We start from the raw sequence: 8668 nt of genomic DNA on the forward strand, positions 1-8668 counted from the left end.
TATACATGTATTTAGAAGGATCAAGTAAATTCTGATGGCAACAAGGAGAATAAGTATATATGTAATTTTAATTTTATAAATGGAAGAGGTCAATGCTTAAAACCAACTGACATATTCTAACACTCATTTGTTTAATGGTAGGAAATATATGGTGGGGACTCTCCCCATTGTTGGCTTTGCCATCAACTCTTCACATTCTTCATGAAAACCCCTTTTCAATCATTACAAATCATTATATATATATAGATATAGATATAGATATATATATATATATATATATATATATATATATATATATATATATATAGATATATATATATATCTCGCCATCTAATCTTTAAAGATCTTGTCAAAAATTGACTATATATATATATATATATATCTCGCCATCTAATCTTTAAAGATCTTGTCAAAAATTGACTAGTGGTCAAAAGGCCATCTCTAATCTGGTGAGATCCAAGACATGTGAAGTTTCAGATACAAATAAACAAAAAAAGGGCGCCTTCAGGTAAAGTATGAGATTTTGTTGCCTAGACACACATAGTTTTGCAGAAACCCGAAGAATACACACAATTTTGTAGAAACCTGAAGAATACAATACAAGAAAATGGAAAATAAAAAGATTCTATTATGTACAATATAATATACATTATATCAAGTGCACATGATTTAGCTACTATTGTACAAAGAAATATAATGTTTTCATACCACAAATCACCACGTTCTTGCATCTGCATCTTTTGGGCATAAATTCCCCCCATTAATTTTGTCAAAGACTATACCTAGAAGGAGGATGAGAACAACCTTCCATGATCCCTTTTCTAAAATTTGAACCATCAAAATAATGTCCTAACCCCTGTTTCAACTTATCATTCCTTCCACTGTTTACACATCAAAAGCTAAATGGAAGGTGTGTATATTGTTTTCCCTAATTCTTTACAATGTAGAGGAATATACACTAACCAACAAAATTTGTGGCACTATTATAGATACAATTGAAAATTAAAGGTTTATGCCCTTTTCTCCTACTAGTAATTATATACATATGAGGTGCATCAACTATTTAGGAATAGGATTAAATCAATCCAAGGCTGTAGAGAAAGCACTCTATTGCCAAAGGAGGAGGGGATGGCAGGTTCACTTGGAGGAGATTTGGTATGCATACGGTTGTCTTTTACTTGCAAGATCGTTAGTATGATTTTTCGATGAACAACTTCTATAGTCCTTAGATAAACATGGTTTCCAGCTGCATCAATAACATATAACACATTCATAACCTTATCACCCCTTGTTGTCCCCTCTGCTCTTGAAACAAACATCCTAGTTTCTCTAAATATCTGAGTCACATCCGACATAAGCCCAACTTGATTGTTGGTGTAGAGTTCCAACTTCACGACATAATTTTATAAAAACCTCAACAAAACTCACATTAACTTGAGTAAAATTTAAGAAGGAGAAAATGTATTCAAATACAGTGGGAACCTCAAGTATTGAGGTAAATTTCCATCATTGATGTGCTCATTGGAACCGTACCTCTATTACGCTTCTTCTAATGGCAACCTCCAAACAATGAATCACACACCACCTCTCTACTTTTGAATTTACAAGACAGCCATTAACATGTGTGATGAAGTACTCCTATGTCACCAAAGAGTAAAACATAAATAAATACCACAACTCTTCTTTAGCCTAATTGAATTTAATATGAATCCCATTAGGGATACATCTTGTTTTACCCGCTTTAACAAGATCAAAGAAGGAAAAAAAAATTTGAAAAAAAAATACTCTCTGAAATATCAAGTCCCTTTTGAGTGTTAGATCTATACCTGGCAAGTTTGTGGGCCTTGAGAGTTTATAGTGGCATGAACGAAAACATACTCCATATCCATCAAGATGAAAACAATATCAAAGAGTAGCTTAAGCCTATGTTTACATTGAAAATTTACCATAGAATACCCCTTTGCCAAATAGTTGGCAACAATCACAAGAAGCTTGGTGTTTTCATTTAGGGGGGGAGGTACCCTAGCTCTTGTTTCATCTAGTTTCTCATATTCACAGTCAGAAAACATCAATTGATGTAGCCACCTCTCTATGTGAGTGAATCCCATTGACATCAACTTTTTAGCACCTGAGATGTTGTTGTTTCCTCTCATTACATTTCACAATAGTTCTTCAATTTTGCAAATGTTTTTCTTGTCTTGGATGGGAGCACCTGTTTCCTCACCAATCACATAAACAAGAAAGGAAACCCACCTATTGTGAGTCCACACCTCGACATCCACAACGTTAAATTTTAGGTCAATAAGCACCTCAAATATTTTAGACAGTAGCCCCGATCAATCCATGCCTATTAATTCAATTGTTTTATGTTGATCAACTGCTACCTCCACACCTACTGATTTCACAATTAAGGTAGAATGCAAGGGTTTGTTTCCAACACCTGCAACACAATGAATGAATGAATGAATGAATCAGGGTGCATAAATGCTAAAACATGAACTTCTCATTATAAATAAGAACAATTATGAATTTTTAGCTCCAACTTGAAATAATTCAAGTTTACCTTCTCAATGTACCCAATTACCCCTTCATCTGTAAATTTTTGGCCATTATCGTCTGTGATATAGAATACTACAATAGTATAAGAAATTGTGAGAGCAGGACTAAAATAATGGTAAGAGTATTAACCTGCAAAAATGTACACATAATAGCATTAATTGCAACTCACCACAAACCATCTCCCATCTAAAGAAGAAAAATCCCTAAATTAGTTGCCAACTTGACTCCACATTACAACAAAGAGGCATAAGCCTGAACATCATAGGGCCAATTCGTCCTAAATCCCACCGACTGTTTTGAAATGGAAAATACTTAGTCTCAAGATACCTTGTTCAAAAGGCAAAAAGAGATATGGACTTCACCTTCTCCAATGTTGCATTTTCACACACAATGTTATCAATCACAACCTTTAAATTAAAGAAAAACAAAAATTCTCCTCAACGCTGAACTAATTGAAATTCCAAAACAAGAACAAAATACTCTACAACAATTTATTAGGCAAACCATTTCCCAACATTGAAGCAGGGGGAGTTAAATGGAAGACCATATAAAGAAAAATATTAAGGGAGTTTAAATAACTTAAATTATGGGAGTTTAAATAACTAAAATTATGAAATATTGCATCAAACTTTCTCAATATTTAATGTTGGAAACCTTGCATAAGGAATCTAGACGAAATAATTTGGTTCCCATCTAGAAATGCTAGGTGTGCAAATAGTTAGAGACTAAGCATGACTCAGTGCAAGAGTTGGTTGCTGGAATCGTTGAACACTTGCAACATTTGAAATTGAAGAAATGGTAGAAGACTATGTCTCAATGTGTTGAATGTGAGGTGAAGGAGTTGGGATGACAGAGGATCAACAACAGTTGGTTGTCTAATTTGAGCCGATGTCTCCAATGATGTTGGAAAATCTACAGTTATCACATATAAGGCGACTGAATAGTTATATTACATTGAAATATCACAAAAACGTTCAAATGGATATATTTCATTTATGTTTTGATTAAGTCATAAATGGAGTAGAGATGGTCAATGACCATCATCAATATTTACTAAAGCCTTAACAACAACTTGAATGGGAATAAAGCATATAATATGGAAATGAAATAAGTGAGTGGTGTTTACTTGAAGAAGCCATTGGTAGTCCTCGTTGTTGTAATAGATGATTTTTTTGTTCAATAGAGTTGTATTTCTGGTGTTGCAACAAACCATAAGTTTTCTAAAGCCTTTGCAACTCTTGATTTATTGTATTGGGTTGTTGCAACCATTGTTACTATTGATGCAATGTTTGGGTTTGATATTGGAGTTGGGAGAGAAGCAGTTGATGTTGCAACTATTACTGCAATGTTTGGGTTTGAGATCAGAGCCAGGAAATAAGAAGTTGATGTTGCGACTGTTGTTGCAAGTGCTAGGATTATGATTGCACCAATGTTGATGATATTTGGTGTGTTTATTGATGTTTGGATTGTAAAATTTGTTTAATTTGATGTTGGTGTTGTTGCTACTTCATATTTTGCTAGCCCACAAGTTGTTGGTGAAGAATTGATGGCTGTATTTGAGACTTCTATTGATGCTTGTGTTTCATAAGTTATTGTTGGAGGTGATGTTGATAAAGTTGATGTTGTGAACACTACTATTGTGATTGCAGATTCCTCGATTGATGGTGGTGTTCTAGTAATGAAGCATGTCATTCTTATGAATGATGTTTCTTACCATGTGGCATCATAGCAAATGGTTTTGTCTTAAACTCCCAAAATTTGGGATGAACTTGTGCGATTCTGAAAATTTCCAAAATTCCCATAAATGTTTTTTAAAAGTATAATGCATAGTGATAATGTGTTACTTTTAAGTATATTATGTCGGTTATAATTTTATTTGTTGTTGAAACGTTGTTGTGTTGTGTATTTTCTTCTTTCAATGATTGTCACGTGATAAGTTAGTGTGAATTATTTGTATAACAATATTTATTGTACAACTTGAAGAACATATGACTGGATACAAAGACTGAAAATTAAGGAAACATAATAGAAGAGAGTGAAAACCAGTAAATGTGTATGGAAGTATGGCAGGGTTCTTATAAGACATTGTTAATTGAGCAAAAAATACAAAAAGCACATACTGATTGCAATAAGGACCTTTGGTTGTCTTATACATAATCATTTTTTTTTTTTAATTTCCTATCTATTTCGTTTTGGACCCCTCCTTTCATCAAGATAAACAAACCAATCTCTTACTTCATAAAGTCCATGCTCACGTTTTTATGAGAGATAGAGATATTGGCCTTCTTGTTTAAAAATAATAAATACATATTCAGACTAAAAAACCGATTTGTGTCTCTAGCGAAGGAAAATGAATCCATTGAAGAAGAGGTACGTAGTGGAATGCAAAATATGTGGTTCAAATCCATGAAGTACAAGTTATGCTCAGTGAAGGGAAAACTACAGGCATACATGATTTTGCATTGTAACTGTGAAGTTTTGACAAGGCGGGCCACGTCTATCATAAATACAGGTCAATGAGTGGCATATACAACACCATTTGAGATCTAGTTTGGGACAAGATCGAGATTGCATGTTTTTAATTTTGCTTGAATATGCCTCAGTGCATCCCTTTCATGTGTATGGATGAGGAAATGCATGAAAGCCTTAATCCCGGAAAGTAGTTGGAGAGTTGGACGAATGCGATATAGATACCAAGCAGGGAAGCGTAGAAATATTGTTTGTATCTGCAGAAGATCAACGTCTTGTTCATTTATTTCATGTTAGAATCTATAGAGCATGAAGACATACTACATATCCATCTATTTTCTTCAATACAGGGAGAAGTTTATATGCGAAGATTTAGAAGTTCATTAAATGAAAGGAAAAAACATGGAAGCAAAGTAGTAGAAACCAATGAAAATGAATGTATTATAGAATACTAATGGATCAATCAGTATACAAAGTTAATTTTTCTTTGAATGAGAGAGCATATGAAATATTTTGAAGTGCAATGCAAATGAAGTTGATTAACCAGTAAGAGAATGCCTTCATAGAGTTTGTTGCATAGGTTTAGAGGCAATGTATGCTTCCTCATGTTGTTTATGTTTGACATAAGGATTTTCTTGCATGTGTTAGTAGTGAGAGAAGGAAAAAGCTGAAGAGATGCAAATATCGCACAATGATCTAACTCTAGATATGCATGTGAATGTTAGCCCTTAGAGATAAATGTTTCCAATATCAGTTGTTTCCTTTTGTAAGGTCATGCCTTATGATTTATGAATTTTCAAACCCCATGCCATGCAAAGTGGCAATTGTGTATGCGAGCCTCTCGATACAGGGGGGATTGGCACATACTTTTGATTTGAAGCATCCCATGGTGGACCTTTGTAGTGAATGAAATCAACAATAACAAGTAATGACAACTTGGGGGGCATATAATCAGTTGCATAGAAAATAGCAACAACTTTTTCAAGTGCTCCATTAACAAGGCTCGCTTCAACCCATAAGTCGCTTTTTAGTATAACTTGTTGTCCAATTCATAGGAGAAATTTTGCATCAATTTTTTCATCCTCTTGAGTAGCAGAGGCCTATTGCTTCCTTTGCTTAGCATAGAAACATGCAACTGGCATGTTCAAAATATTTAAGCAATTTTTTATTTGTGTAGTGTGATAGATTCAGTCGTTGCATAAAGTTGCATTGAAATTTGAAATGCTTGCTGCTCATTGTCTGGAAGGAAGGATTTTGTACGTGTGATGAGAAGTTTCCAATCACCTATTGTAGGTGCTGCATTCTGAAGGTTGGAGAGGATTTGATGAAATGTAATCATTTCAGGGCTGACGCATTGCTGGGGGGAAGACAGTTGAGAGTGTGACAACTGTAGCGAAGCTCTATCAAAGTGAATTGCCATGAGATGTGCCCACATACATTGTTATATCTTTTACTGGTGGAAATTTCCTGAGGTCACCTACAAGGATTACATAGTGATCACCGAATGGGGTGTTTCTATTGGATGAGAGTGCTTCTCGCAATCATTCATCAATTTGAGAAAGCATTTTAGGGCCAATGAATCTCTTCTCATATATGAGAACATATTTAACATGCTGAAGTTTTTCTTGGAGATTTAAAATGGATTGAACTTCCAAAAGGTGAATAGCAGAGACAAAGATGTGAATTCCATAGTGCATTGTTAGTGCATTCATGTTGAAAGCTACAACACTTGTTGGAGCAAGCAAGAGTAGAGAGATTTCTTTATCAACAGAGTTGGCTAGGAATGTATCCTTGAGGCAACCAATTTGAAAATAATTTCTTGTCCCAGCAATACCTTGGATGATCATCTTTAGTGGCGTGGTGGAGGTGTTGCTAGAAAAGTGGGTAAGAATGATATCAAAATCCATGATTTGGTTGGGGGACAAGGAGGCAAGGGAGTGTGGATTTGGAGAGGGGAGATTTGTTAATTTTTGCAACTAGGATCAAGTTCCACATTGGACAGCTTAGATGACTGAGATGATGCTTGCATTAAATTCCTCTTTTCGAGAGGCCCAAAATCAACCTAAATATCACCCAATTTGGTCAAGCAGAAGTTGAGTTTTGAATTATTTATACATGTATTATGGAATGGGTCGGCCCTAAGCACATGTGAAATTGGTTAGGTCGACCTCAAAATCAAGTGGACCCACAAGAAAGCCTGTAAATAGAAGCGACCTCTAGCTCATTTCATCACATTGATCAAGCCATCTTCTATTATTCACTTTTGTCTTGGTTCACATAGGTCTATCGGAAGGAGTTCGCGCAAGGTTTTGAAATCACTAGGGTGAAGCTTGCTCTGATCTAGGGTTTTTTGATTCCCAAATGTTGGCACAGATCTAGGCATTTTAGTCCATGGATGCTGTCATAAAGTGGGAAATACAATGTCTAGAGAGCCCTAGACGTTGGAACAAAAGCTTAAGGGAGCTTGTAGGGTTTCAGAGGTAGATCTGAAGGTGTTGGTCCCCTGATGCTCGCACATAGTAGTCCTGAAAGTGTCCAACCTGTCCTAGATGCATACATAATAAATGGAAGAGAGCGTCTGAGGGTTTTGGAGCAGATCTGGTGGGTTTGACCCGGGATGCATTCATAAGGTCTTCCTGAGAGTGTCCGAGTAGTTACAGACACCCTCACACAGTGGCCAAGAGAGCATCTAGGCTGATTCGAATGCACATAGTCAATTTTGATGAAAGCGTTCAGGGTTTTGACCTTGGGTTTAACAATTGCCTTCAGTGATCTGGTAGATCTAGGTTTATCTCTAATGTTATATAGATATGTAGATCTGTAGATTTGTAAATCTATGTTGCTATCATATGTATTGGTCTCATTGTACTCTCTACTGAATTTTTTTTATGACGATCTATTAAAGAAGAAGATTTGAAAGGGTTTCCCCCTTGTGGGGTTTTTCTTTAGTCTTGGACCAATCTGTTGTCTCTTATGGTTGTGTTGTTGTCTTCTTTGTCACTACATATATTTTTCTTTCTTCAGTTATGTTTATGATTGGTTATATTGCTAATAATTGGATGCATTGTTAATGCAGAAGTAAATTGGGCTAAAGTAACTGATACACCATATAACAATCTAAAAAATTAACATGGTATCATAGCTAATTTGAAGGAGAAGCCCAAGATAAGACAAGCATTGAAGCCCTCATTTTCAGAAAGCATATTTCTTAGTTTAGGTCAAGATGTCATCCTCTACCTTCAATGAGCAATGAAAAGTTGGGTGATGTATCAAACTTTTCTGCATGGAAAGTCAAATTGGAAATCATAGCTGACAACAATGATGTGTTGGAATACATCTAGGGAAGGATGCCCGAGCCTCCAGAAAATGCTTCCGCTTCCCTCAAGAACATGTATAAGAAAAGTGAGTCCAAAGCAAAGCAGATTGTCGCTGATGGTTTACAAGATCATTTACTTGCATAAGTTGGGAATTTAAGAAAGTATAAAGACATGGATGAAAATATAGCCGGCATGTATGAAATCAACAAATTGAATGAGATCATCACCTTGAAATATCAACTCAAGGAAACCAATATGAACAAAGGAGAAGTTTTTCAATCATACATTATGAGGATCTCTCACGTTAGAGATCAATTGCAAAG

The 8668-nt window shown here is 35.3% G+C and overlaps 1 pseudogene; it reads right to left on the bottom strand.

Moving 5' to 3' along the window:
• Positions 1–1063: 1063 nt before the first annotated feature.
• Positions 1064–7655, bottom strand: LOC149259680 (ACT domain-containing protein ACR4-like; annotated as a pseudogene).
• Positions 7656–8668: the final 1013 nt, after the last annotated feature.

The sequence above is a fragment of the Pinus tabuliformis genome, chromosome 6 (assembly GCF_031772625.1).
Source record: "Pinus tabuliformis cultivar Carrire ecotype Pingquan chromosome 6, CPIR1, whole genome shotgun sequence".
Lineage (NCBI taxonomy): Eukaryota > Viridiplantae > Streptophyta > Pinopsida > Pinales > Pinaceae > Pinus > Pinus tabuliformis.